The 14,336-nt window shown below is 38.5% G+C and overlaps 1 protein-coding gene across 1 annotated transcript in view; it reads right to left on the bottom strand.

The window, feature by feature from the left end:
• Window positions 1-14,336, bottom strand: part of LOC124354977 — a 124,208-nt gene that overhangs the window by 64,903 nt on the left and 44,969 nt on the right. The window contains 1 exon segment of the mRNA XM_046805816.1: window positions 9,854-9,877. The gene's annotated coding sequence lies outside the window, so the exon portion shown is untranslated.

Genomic DNA, 14,336 nt, shown 5'->3' with positions numbered 1-14,336 from the left:
TCCATTCGCCTCGCCTCCAACACCTTTTGTTTCTCCCGTACCACACCTCTGCGACCTCACCACGATCTTCCTCTTTTCTTCATGGAGATCGAAGAGAGATCCTAGTGCCGCTCTTCAGTTTGTAGCTATTACCTGCTTAGATGTGTGGGAAGCTGCATGGATTTGATTATATGAATCAACCAGTACTGAAAACACTCGAATTTGGAAGTCGGGTCCCAATTTTCATTCCACCAACCTCTATCAGTAAGTGCAGTCTCTAATCTTCAGATTCATAGATTACAACTTATGTAAAACGGATGAGCAAACCTGCTGTGTTAATTTAAAAATTGTTGATAAATTATACAAAGACCTAAGAATACATCTTATCCAAAAATGGTATTAATTGAAATGGCAAACTTCAATTAACTGTTTTAAGAATCCTAGAAGTTCCAGTACAAAAATATTACATTTTTGCCACCAGACTAAAAGAGCTCCTTTATCTAAATAAAATAGAGGATTTTAAACTTGACCCCAATCTACGAGAGATCTGTAGAGGCTTAGTACAGTTTTCCTTGTTCATACATTCTTCTGAATCACGACAACATTATTCAATCGTTGACAAATGATAATAACATACTCAATTATTCACGAGAAAGTGACCAATGCAATGTGTGTACAATAATTCTGTACCGACAAGTACAGAGATGATATCCACAATAACCAGGAGGGACAAGATCGCCTTCACGGAGCCACACCTCTGCAGCAGTTACAATTACACGAAGTTAGCCCACACCTCACCGGTCGGAGGGTTGACTGGTTTACCTTGTGGGACTGATGCCAAACATTCAAATATCCACTCCGATGCTGGTGTTGTTGATGTGATGCAATAAGACGTCTACAAGGCCGAACACTTTGCACGTGTTTCAAGGGCGTGGCTGTCGTAAGAAATATCTATCTCTTTAAATGACACGTTTTGATAATATAGCCGTAAATTTCCTATCTGTTTTAGACAAATTTGATAAAACCAGTACATGAATCACAACGTTACTACCTATGCAGACAGTAACGCCTTTCAGTATTTTTAGAATATTTAACAATCTTTATATTTAAGGTCATAACTGACAATGAGCGATTTGTGAGGATGACAGGACACGAAAGTTTTCCAAATTTGTGTTAGTTACTTTTATCGAAACAGACATACGTTTCGATAACAAATTGGATGAGTCTGTCAATATCCTTTCCTCCACACTATTCTGTCCTTTCAGAGGTACTGAGCCAGCCTCATAATATCAAAAGAAACTGTTAAAATATCGAGCGATTACCCTTGAAGGACTCCTGTTCGTTCTGTCTCAACTTCTCTACTCTGGTGTGTGTGTGTGTGTATTTATTAGTGGTAAATCTGTGTTGTGTCTTGATAATTCTATTTGTTACATGCTAAGACAGGTCTTTTATAATTTTTCAATTGAAGAGAGCAAATGCCATTTCTGGAACGCCACAGGGTTGCTCTATTGTTGTAACAAATAACGATTACAAAGGGCCGAAATCCCGTTATTTTTCTATATTTTTTAATTTAGTAAAGACGATTTCCTTTGTTTTCTCCACTATGTTATACATAGTCTTAAGTGTGTTTATAATCTTCCTGTAACATTACACTGAGTTCTTGACAACATAACCAGATCGCACCGACACTCATTGTGCCAAGTGCATGAGGTTAACCTCAAACTCACGCTATGATTCCATTGTCTTTGTTCTCAGTGATAGCACTCGATCAGTCGCACGTATGCGTGTACCTGTCTCTCAACCGGGGAAGGACAAGGCCGGTGACACACTTGTGCAGAAGTAGGCTGCACTCTCCTGGTCGCACCGCCGCGGTTTCCCCGTCTCGGCCCGGCCTCGCCGACACCGCATTGTCTCCGGGCACGGCCGCCGGTTTCACTCGTGTCACGTCACTTGTTAACAGCATTACCCATCGATGAATCATTCCAGGGTATCCTCCCGGATCCTGTCGACCGCGCCCCTTAGGAATTGCGGCAAGAACATACAACCTCATTTTGCCATGTTCCAATATCATTTTGATAGAAATCGCGAAAAAGACTTGGAACCAGAAATATTTTGTTAACGTACTAAATAATCACAGTGAATCCCTCATTTTGACACAATCATATTTGATGTATCAAAAAATTACTGTATACACAATCGAATATATAAACAAGCTCTTCACATTGACTTAAAGTAAAAGTAAAGTAAAGATGTCTTATTTCACCTGCCGAAATTAGAGTTAAGAACCCCTCTCTAACACTTAACCTGGAGACCAACGGCTGAAAGGTGACTTCCACACCACCACCAACTGCCGGGCAGGCGGGCTGCTTGATTTTAGCGTCAGTTTGCATACCCAGTTAGCATAGTTTTGCCAAGGGCGTATATATTGATAGTGAAGGACGATCAACGGCTTAGGGAGTGCGGAAAGTTCTAAACAACAGCTTATTGTGACTAAAACTGTATGGAGTATAAAATTCATTCAAAGCATTATTCCAAGTCATGCATTCCTTTTAGACGATAATGAAAACAAATCGTTCTGGAGCCTCTGGCACGTCGGAAGTCTTCAAGAGGTGATCACACGCTACGGACTCGACACCTGCAATTAGTAACAAGCGGCGTTTCCGATAACTGGACCTGCCCGCTGGGTTGCGGATAACTAAACTGAAGTGGCCCGCTGGCTACGGTCAATAAGTGGTCCGCAACCGTTCTCGCCTTGACCACACTGAGTCTCGTGTATAGGGCCAACCGTCGCAACCTGTTCTTCCAGCTAACGGGAAAATGTGGTAACAACTAACATATATTCTAGTGAGAACGACTATAAGGTAAATGTGGACACTAATAGTGTTGACTAATCAATAGAACCTGAGTCTAAATGCGTACGTTACCAAATTGAGTAAAGGCAATAAATATAAAACATAATGAATGTAAAGTACTGATTTTAATTAAGACCCCAGTGCGGCGATCACTATTGCGTTATGAGAGATTATTGCAATATACTAGATTCTGTTAATGTATCCGTGGAATATACAATGCTTTCTGAACATCGTAATACCAATAGGAAAATAAAAGCTGGGTGTTCATAAAACCACACAACACAAGTAAAATCCATGTTTAATCAAAATTCAAAAGCGTTAATCTCTTCATTATGATACATCAGGTTGAATGTTTTTACATGAATGAAATAGTATCGAAGAATTTCGATAATGGTGAATTATGTATTATACGAGAAATGTAAAGCATTGACTATACTATCAGCCAGTGGGCATTGAAAGTACTATACACAGGCTAGTGGAGAATGAGAAAGTAGAATTACAAGTACAGCATATTCTAATGTAAAATATAAACTATCACAGTCGGTGCCGGGAGCAAAATGTTTTAGTGAATTGAATAAACAATAAAATGATGACTGTCCTTTGATGAAAAACTACACATTTATTTAACCTGGACTAAACACTATTGAATATTGATTGATTCGGTTGGTAATCGGTATTAAAGTTCTACATTAGTGAGAGAAAGTTTGTCTCGATAAAATCTACTGTGTATGCGAAACTGTTGAAGTACTACCTGCATACAACTCTCACGTCGTTACATAGGTCTTCACTCATAAAATCATAAAAATTGTCTAATTGATGAAACACTGATTGAATATGAATTGCAACAAAGGTAATAATCGTGATAGTTATCCCCCAGTGCATAATGATAACAACTTAATTGCTTGCCTTTCCTTATTAATATAAATAATAATTAACAAGTGTTCAATATTTTAATTGACTATACCGTCGGAGCTTGGAATGGTCGTCGATATTGATGTTCGGCATTGTTAATTAGTCTATGCAATATTGCTTAATTAAGTACTACTCCTAATTAACTACTTATAACTCGACTATTAATTAATTATAATGTTCAGGAGACTACACAAGAAGGAATTTTAATTCTATGCACACCAATAGACCGAAAATTACGAAAAGGAAATACTTGTAAATTAAACAGGTCCACTCATAAACGTATACAATTGTTCGCTGTTATACCAAAAAAAGGTTTATTTTGACTCCTTGAGTGTTCCAAGGCAGTGCGATGACATTGGGATTGTACTTTGTATTCTCCGCAGAAGATCCTGTTGGCATTAGAAGCCACGAAGGTAAACGAAGCCGTTTTCCTTGGAGTTTTTCCAGTTCATTCTCTTGGTATACATTCCCTTAACGCGTGTAACTAGAACATCCTTCTACCCACTTTCAAGACTACTAAAATGGTAATTGTGAAATGGGATCTGGATTCGTAATTCTACTAAATTAATACAGTGTATACATAGATGAAATTGTTCAGTCTACAACACTGAAATACTACATTTTTCAATGTTTTGAATGGAAACTAACAGATACAAAGAAATCGCTAGGAAATGTAACAGAGCAAGTACAAGGAGACGGAAAGACAGATAACACTTTGCACGGTAAACTTTCGACCAATAACGTTTTACTAGTTTCATCAAAATTTCTAAAATCATTCCAACCATTAGCGGTCAGTAACCAAACCTCTAAAACCAACAAAGGACCTCCATTTAGCACCATTAGCTCTTTCCACACCTTTGGCCTTTCACTTTTGTCAACAACGGAATGTGTTATGGGAGTGGTTTCTGTAGTTAGTCCATCAGTAATGCCGACCTCTCGGCGACACCTGGGCGACAGAGGGAGTCACCTTTCTCCCTGCTTTCCCACTACTGTGTGATTGAGACGCTATTCACTATTGCCACTGGATTGGTGTTAATGACATTATTCGTCACGGGTGACGCGCGTGTGAGGGAGGGATTTGAGAAAACCTTGGGTAATTTCACGCCCTGTTACTCCCACTATTCGATGCTGTTTTAAGCAATGGCTTTTACAGTTCATTGGCAATGAAAGGAAGCATCGCCGATGCTCTGAGAACGTCCGCAATCGTAATTAAAGAGAGAACTGAAACACCCACATTTACTACACCACTATCAATCAGAGCGTTGTTTTACAAGGACATCTCGAACTTCCCTTTGTGGCCTTTCCCCAGCAACTCCCCTTCTTATCTATCTACCTTTATACAAACACAACCAAACTCCCCTTCATATCTATCTACCTTCATACAACCACAACCAAACTTATAATTTAAAACTGAAAGCGGTCGTATCGTTACTACAGCATTTCTTTATAACCTCAGTTCATTTTGAAAATCTCCTGCATTAGCTTATAGGTTTTAAAATTTACATGAATCAGATCATTTTTATTTCTGAATATTTTAGAGTATAAATTCTAGAATGAGTGTAACAGTCCTGCCTGATACATTTTATCAATGATATGAATGAATTCCCAACTGTAGTCTAATAGGCCAAATATTAAAGTAATGTATTACGATTTTCAAAAATCTCTGCACTATGAACTGGTATATACTGAACCTTCATATTTCTAACAGAAAGCATTTTAATTTGTGAAATTATTTTTTGTGGATTTAATGAAGGCGGTAGTGTTCCCAATTCTGATCTAGACAATCCAGTATTTCCATACTGTATTCTTTTAGTACATTAGCCAAGCCCACTGCGCATGGTAAAAGATTAACAGAAAATGTAGTTTTTGTATATAACTGCTATATTTAAAATAACTTTGTTTGCAATTATACCCATTTTTCAGTTTTTTAAGAATTTTGGTTGGATTCTATCCGCCCTCTTCCATTCCCTTTTTTAGTTTGGTACTGTAAGTGCTGTAGGTTGCCACTAGAATGAGCCCCGATCTCCCACTGAGATTGAGTATAATTAAAAACAATTAGTGATAAAACTTTGTGATTAGTACTCGTACTGAGCCGACGTGTACCATGTTCAGCAAATCACCTTCGCCGCCTTTCCGTTTAAACTACAGAAGCGATGCAAACTGATTCCAATCCAAACGCTGATTCCGAGAACGGACATGTGAAATTATTTATTCGGTTGTATAAAGGACGCAGTGGTTTATAATAAGTCGGCGATTGTTTATTCTTCATTGAATGTAAGGAGACAGTTAATTCTGTTTTGCGAGTTAGGTCATAATATGGGGGCTATGTGGCTCCATTTATCCAAATTGTACCGCAATCGATCTGAAATAACAAACAAAATTTAAATCGTACTTATAAAAAAATCAATTAAAATAAAATTTATTAAAATCAGTGAATTTCTTACTCGCACATAAAATTAAAACGTAAAGCATTCGTTTGCTCGCCAATTTAAAATCCACTATGAGAGCAAGTCAGCACCAACGTATATTTCAACGTTGAAAACTGCTCACTGCAAAAACGTTATCAACTCATTGCAAAAAATGCAAATTAATATTAGTTCAGAGAGTTGTTGGCCAAGCCTGAAGTCACGTTCCCGGGGCCGGGCAGCAAGTCGTGGGAACCGACTGCCGACTGTCGACCCCGACCTGGGAGAACCAGCTCACAACTTTACAGAAATGGTTTTTTGATCGGACCGGCAGAAAGTGGCCAGACAAGTTCGTTTTCTAATACTTATGTCTGAGAAAGTGAACTGGACTGATCCGAAATTGGGCAAAAGGCAAAGAAAGTAGGAGTCGGCCGGGGGCTCTGGGTCAACGGCTTTCTTTACTTTCATCTACTGAAAGTGAGTCAGTCCCAGTCAAGGTTAGGTGCGGCCGGCTGAGGCGACTGCTGGACCCCTCAGGTCTTCCGGTGTGGAGTGCGAGGGCTTCCGGCGATTAACGTTAAAGAACACCGTCTTGATAAGTGGGATAGTCTGGAACTCCCGGTAAATGACAACTGAAATAAGTTGACTATCTTATTAACGGAACTGAAGATAATACAAACTAGTTCTGTAGTTAATGTTAACAACTAAACAGACTTCGCAGCTTGGACTGTTGAGGAATGAATAAATAAAAAGAGTAAGCTATCTTGCTTTAAAACCAAATATTTTAAAACCTGTAGGACAGAACATTTCGAGAGACGCATACATGAAAAATGGTCAATCCTTTATTAAAACTGAAGTCTATAAAAACATGTCTACACATTCACCGAGGTAAGGGTACTACTTATCATATATTTCAATGATAAGTAATTTATTTGGCTACTGATATGAATTCATTGTTGTATGTCATATTAAAAAGTAATCTTTATTATAAAATGAACAGTTACCCGTGACTTAGCAAGCAATTTCGTATGCTTTGCACGTGTATGAGCACTACTGGTTCTAGTGAATAACCGACACCAATGGCCTTATTTCGAATTGTTTATACTTCTTTTTTTCTTATTCATCTTCTTAATTTCTTATTTTAAACTTAACTATTTTTAATTTTAAAACGGCCTGTTGAACCTAAAGGTTTCAGACTATAAAAATAAACAAATTTAACTAAACGTAACGTATAAAAATAAACTAACAATTAAACGTATAGTTGTGCTGCGATAAAACAATGTTTACACGGAACAACTTTAATAACTTTGAAAATTTAGATATTTTTGACAATTGCAGAGAATTTTGGGGAGTAGCCCAGAGGGATTTTCGAAATAGGAATAAGTTTATATGTTAACCAGGAACCCTAAGAAATTCCATGTAAATTAAGTGTAATCGGTCCAATAGTTCTTACGTAATACATTTAAATAAGTTTAAAAGTTTTGTATAGTAGTAAAGATAAAACTATCTAACTTGTTTTTAAAGGTAAAACAACCGGGTATAACCAATAATAAGCGCCTCACCAGTTTGATTTTCTTTCCACCTTCCTTCCCAATTTGGGTCCACTTTAATACACATGGAATTAAGGTGCGACAAAGTATAAAGAAATTACGTTAAAGCCTTTCTTAAACACAGTTTCCGATTTCTGAATTAACAAAGGTAAATAGTATATTTATAACACCATCGTCAATGATGACTCCACTCTCTTACTGCAGGTGTAAACTTGAAGTCCATTTCTGTGTTTTGTTTCAATCACCAGAGTCAAAGTAACAACGCCAGTCACATAGTTGAATGTTTGGACTCATTCAGCTTTGAAACCTAATATATTTCGAATTGGATGTGCTGGTAGACTAGCCTGAAGGTTAAAAATCGGTTATATGGGGGTCAACTTACTTTACCACCGCATCACGTCCACGTAAAGTAACAATTACACGAGTTACAAAGTGTAGGTCAAGTTCCACAGTCTCCAGATATCATGTAGGCGGAAAGGTCATGAAGGACCTTTCTCTTCGCAACCAAGGAGGCTTACCTTGACTGTAGTGTAAGGACCAGTAACTCAGCTGATGTTGAGACTCGATACAGTACAGTGCAGGCTAGCGTGTTGAATAGGTAAAAGGTATGGAAAGGTGTTTCAGGATATTATGAAGGTGGAAAGGTCAAAAAGAACGTTTCTCGCCGCAACCAATGAGACTGTAGTGTAAGGATTCAGTAACTCAGCTGATGTTGAGACTCGATACACTACAGTGCAGGCTAGCGTGTTGACTGGATAATAGACATAGGTAAATCAGGATCTCACGCAGGCGGAAAGGTCAGGAGGGACCATTAGACTTACCTGGACTGTAGTGCAAGGACCAGTAACTCAGCTGATGTTGAGACTCGATACACTACAGTGCAGGTTAGCGTGTTGACTGGATAATAGACATAGGTAAATCAGGATCTCACGCAGGCGGAAAGGTCAGGAGGGACCATTAGACTTACCTGGACTGTAGTGCAAGGACCAGTAACTCAGCTGATGTTGAGACTCGATACACTACAGTGCAGGTTAGCGTGTTGACTGGATAATTCATAGACATAGGTAAATCAGGATCTCACGCAGGCGGAAAGGTCAGGAGGGACCATTAGACTTACCTGGACTGTAGTGCAAGGACCAGTAACTCAGCTGATGTTGAGACTCGATATACTACAGTGCAGGTTAGCGTGTTGACTGGATAATAGACATAGGTAAATCAGGATATCACGCAGGCGGAAAGGTCAGGAGGGACCATTAGACTTACCTGGACTGTAGTGAAAGGACCAGTAACTCAGCTGATGTTGAGACTCAATATACTACAGTGCAGGTTAGCGTGTTGACTGGATAATAGACATAGGTAAATCAGGATATCACGCAGGCGGAAAGGTCAGGAGGGACCATTAGACTTACCTGGACTGTAGTCCAAGGACCAGTAACTCAGCTGATGTTGAGACTCAATATACTACAGTGCAGGTTAGCGTGTTGACTGGATAATAGACATAGGTAAATCAGGATATCACGCAGGCGGAAAGGTCAGGAGGGACCATTAGACTTACCTGGACTGTAGTCCAAGGACCAGTAACTCAGCTGATGTTGAGACTCGATATACTACAGTGCAGGTTAGCGTGTTGACTGGATAATAGACATAGGTAAATCAGGATATCACGCAGGCGGAAAGGTCAGGAGGGACCATTAGACTTACCTGGACTGTAGTGCAAGGACCAGTAACTCAGCTGATGTTGAGACTCGATATACTACAGTGCAGGTTAGCGTGTTGACTGGATAATAGACATAGGTAAATCAGGATCTCGCGCAGGCGGAAAGGTCAGGAAGGGACCATTAGACTTACCTGGACTGTAGTCCAAGGACCAGTAACTCAGCTGATGTTGAGACTCGATATACTAAAGTGCAGGTTAGCGTGTTGACTGGATAATAGACATAGGTAAATCAGGATATCACGCAGGCGGAAAGGTCAGGAGGGACCATTAGACTTACCTGGACTGTAGTGCAAGGACCAGTAACTCAGCTTATGTTGAGACTCGATATACTACAGTGCAGGTTAGCGTGTTGACTGGATAATAGACATAGGTAAATCAGGATATCACGCAGGCGGAAAGGTCAGGAGGGACCATTCTCTTACATCCAAGGAGACTTACCTGGACTGAGACTGCCCGGCCGACCTGAAACACAAAAATCAGTCAATGTCTGCGGTAACCTACTACATGATTTTAAATGACAGATAATGTTTGTCTGAAAGTAATTCCGTTAAAATTAAAGCACACATATATTCTAAACTACAAGAAAATACTTGGCAGGTACTTTATTTAAAACTAAATTCCAAACATATATATATTGAGGAATAATATAATTCCTAAGATTAAAAAATACACTTTTGAACCTCTACGGCTGAAGCCATTTCTGTAATTACAATTTCAGTTAGTTTGGCTCGTTCGCAGGAAATATTCACTAGTCTGCTCTATACCGAGAATAGTTTCCAGTTATTGTTATTGGATTACATATCAAACGCGGCATTTACATATGGAGTTGATACTGAGCAGCTGCACTAATAACGCTCATGGGACAATGACAGTTCAATATCAACATTCCGTCACTTGAGCAAAGCTTTCACAAGACTGGATCTACTTAGTGTACTATACAAGGTCCTCGGCTCGACTTAAAAGCTGATAAATGGGTTAGCATAACACGTGAGCCGTCTTGGCAGGCAGTCCGTCAATACAGGTTCTGGTGCAATGTTTACTATTACCTCCTACATTGTGAGTCTGTGTAAACATACCGCCTTACGACCCGTGAGTTGGCAGGGCACGTGTTGTGGAAGAGCAAGGAATGTTGCGATGACAATTGAGTTAAGAAACATATCACGCTACTGTGTTACAGTGCTTTGAATAGAACCCACTCTAATACTAATTAGACTCCAAATATTCAACTATGTTTCTGAAAGAGGTTACAAATGCTAATCATAGTGTAAAACAAAAAAGTATTAGTTTAGCTTAGAAATACAAGACAGATTCACTGTATTAAAAATTTGTAGAATAGAAGAATGAAATGAAGAAACAATTGCGAAGGATGGGAGTACATCTTAAGCAGTCACGGTTTATGGCGAGAAGACACGTGATTTATAATCTTAAAATTAAACAGCGACTACAAATACTGAGGAAAATTCCCCTTTTAATACGTTTGCTGAATGTTTCCAAATGTTAATATGGTCTGGCAAAAGGATAATCCGAGATGATCGTCAGATCTGAAGGTAGGGCAGTTGGGACACTATCCCACGTTGTGGAGTTGGGAACGTAGTGGGGAAATCGTGGGTACTATTTCCAGTGTCAGTTTCCTCTTCATGTATTCTTCCTTATAATAAGAGTCCTTTGTGTGTACGAATATAGGTGTGGTATCTAGGGAGGAGGTGGAAATACACCCCGTTTCAACCGTGTACCAATATGACTCGAGATTTATGAAAAACTCATATCAAACAGAGGAAAACTATCATTTCTGTTCCGTCATTGGCAATGCTACTGTATACTTCTTGCTCAGGGATGGGTGTGGCAGATAGACCCATTAGCGATGGCTTTAGTGATGGATGTGACGAGCTGGATGTGTGTCTCTAGCCTTCCTTTGACCTCAGGATCTAACTCCTTGTGTTCGGTTGAAGAATACTAAAGGTTATCAACACATCTTGCATGATAAATGCTTACTAAAATATCTTGACAGAAGAAGAGGGGAAATTCGGGGAGAGGAGAGTATGCATATTGATAAGTTAGTACTTAAATAGTCCTATCTTATGTATATAGACATTTAAGGCTAGTTCACAAGAAAAATATACAGTTAGAGCTAAAGCCCTCTCAGTATCAAAAGCAGGCTACCCCTGGGGATGAAAAGATCTAAAACTATTTAGTGGGACAAATTGTAAAGTAGCAATCTCTAGTGCAGTTCTCTAAATGAAACGGAATGGTCTTTAAATTTCTACTATTACTAAACGGATCAAAAGTGCTACTAGTATTGTCCCAAGAAACACATTGCCTAAATTCTATTGTGATAATCCAGCCGACCAATAAGGAATGGTATTCCATAACGTTTACCTTACGCGGTAACCGGCCTTGGAGCACCTACTACACATTCCAGCACGAATCAGGAGGTGGGCGGTGGTGTGCTAACACGCAGGTTCTGGGGGCGTACTGCGCAGTCTCAAACCTCTACGTTACATTTGAATGTTGAGTTTAGTTCCAGTTCACCTTCCTTTTATTGCAGCGTCTGGTATATGACACTGTCTCAGACTAGTACGTTACGTTGACGCTACCTTATGTTAGAAAACTCAGTTGCTCCAATGAACTTAGAGATCGTGTCAGAAACATCGTAGTTGCACTCAGTTGTGCACTTGATGAGACAATGAGAATACCTCTTCACCTATTTATTGTGGTCTCTGATAAAAAATGATATAAAGTTTAGAGCTTCTTCGTCACCGACATCCTTTGGATCTCTTCAGACAAACATGACTCCAGATTCCAAGAGTCAAGTCTGAGACAACCAATAAAAGGAAGGTGAACTGAAGTTAAATTCAAAATTAAAATTAAATCAACTCTTCCTACCATATCTTTTTGTAAGTCTTAACCAGTAAAAAAATAAAAATCAATAATTTTCCTTTCAAAGTGTGAACCTCACAATTTACAATGCAAATATCGTAGTTTCACTAATCACTGAATCCATTTTGGGGAACAGTCATTTTTTGGTTAAACGTTCTAAAAACCACAAGAAAAGTCATCTGACTCAAGACAAATTTATAATCTGTTATGATTGATTTGGATGAATTCCCTAAAATACTGAAACGACAATGATGTTTTTTCACCAGGACAAGAAGCTGAAAAGGCTTTAGCCAGCTTGAACCTACATGCTCTTCTGGACGGCAGGGAAAGTTTGGGAGATAGGAGTCGAGATCCCATGGCACAGTCACAAGAGGAGAACATAAGGGGAAGCTTTATCTGTTCTAACAAAAGGAAGCAAAGGGCTGACGTCCAGGATCACTACAACCTTTAATATTAAGGAGTTCCAATCCATTCAAACAATTATACTCCACTGTAAACTGGACATATCTAAGTTAGGCTTTTGCCCCAATATCTAGAATTTTGCTGTTATTGGTGTACCCTCAAACATTCATTTGGTTGCACAGATATAAATATTAACGTCGGTTGTTGGTTCTACTGGTAGTTACAAACAAGCCACAAGTGAACTATGGGTTTACAATGATGTTACAACACAAAAAGCACAGTTATATGGAAAAAAATAAATAATATGAAACTTATAATAATTTGTTTAAATTTAAGCTTAATAGTTTGCTTAAGTAAATTCTTTAACCATGTGTTCTTTTCATACTCAAAATTGCCGCCTTTGAAAAATAGGACAACATGGGAGAGTTTACTGATGCCTTTTACTGGTTTGACCTGAAGCAGCCAGCCCGCTCAGCCGACTCGTCTATCACCAAGAGTAAACATGAGAGCCTTTATTGGTCTAGAGAAAGCTGGCAGTCGGAAAGTTGTCTAGGGGTGATATCCTGGAGAAGAGAGAAACACTAAATACTTTCTACACACAGTTCCAGGAAACCGAGGATATAACCTGGATCCTAGGCACGTCCACAGTCAGTGAAAACCGGGAGTAGCCTTACAGAGCGAAGCCGTTGTTTCTCTACGTACAACAATGGTATCTCTCGTCATTTTACTGATGCGACAGCTCCTTACTGGACAACGACACCATTTTGTTCAAACAAACGAGTCATTAAGTTACTTTCATAACAACAAAAGATGTTATAGTACTCACTAGTAACATTGACTACAGTTTCAATTTATGTATTTTAAGAGTACCAGCTACTATTGTTTCGCTGTTCTTTTCCATAAAGATAAATAATTTGGATAATTCTAAAACTAATTAGTCTATGTCTTTCGGAATTCTACTCCGTTTTAAACAAACTTCAAAGTAACATTCACGTTCTATTATGATTATGTTAGGCTCTAGAATATATATATCTAGAATAAGCTACACTAAATTAATTAAGTCTAAAAATCAAAATTTATTTAAGGAGAACTAATACATGATTAAGTTTGTTTTATATTGTTGAAACAAAATAGTTGTATATGACTATTGTTCTTTAAACCTTTATTTTTTACAAAACACTAACACATTTCAAAATTATTTGAAATGTTTAAGTTGACTGTTATCAGTCTGCAATAGAATTACTGATGATCACGAGCATCATAAAGTTTAACTCAAAACTGGTTTCTTGATATAGAATGTTCAACTTTGTTGCACTATTTTGTTTATCATCTTACTAACTTAATTTTAGGTAACAGGACCATGGGGTAGTCACTCGGATTAGGTAAGACACCGATAAACAACGTTCCGAAAGGCTTCAATTCCAGCTCATTGAAGAGATGCACAAAAAGGCTCGTCTTTTCTTTATTTTCCCCGCCACTAACAAGTGATAAAATTTGTGTACGTACAATAGACGAAGATCTAATGTAAATAAATGTTGTTTACTAAAATCTATTTTGTGGATCCAGTCAACTATCTCCATGGGCAAAAATAGATGCTGACGACATTATATTTCATTCTTACAGAAATATAGGACTCTAATCT

The sequence above is a fragment of the Homalodisca vitripennis genome, chromosome 2, assembly GCF_021130785.1.
Source record: "Homalodisca vitripennis isolate AUS2020 chromosome 2, UT_GWSS_2.1, whole genome shotgun sequence".
NCBI lineage: Eukaryota > Metazoa > Arthropoda > Insecta > Hemiptera > Cicadellidae > Homalodisca > Homalodisca vitripennis.
The sequence above is the reverse complement of the archived record's forward strand: the minus strand, read 5'-3'. Positions and strand labels throughout refer to the sequence as shown.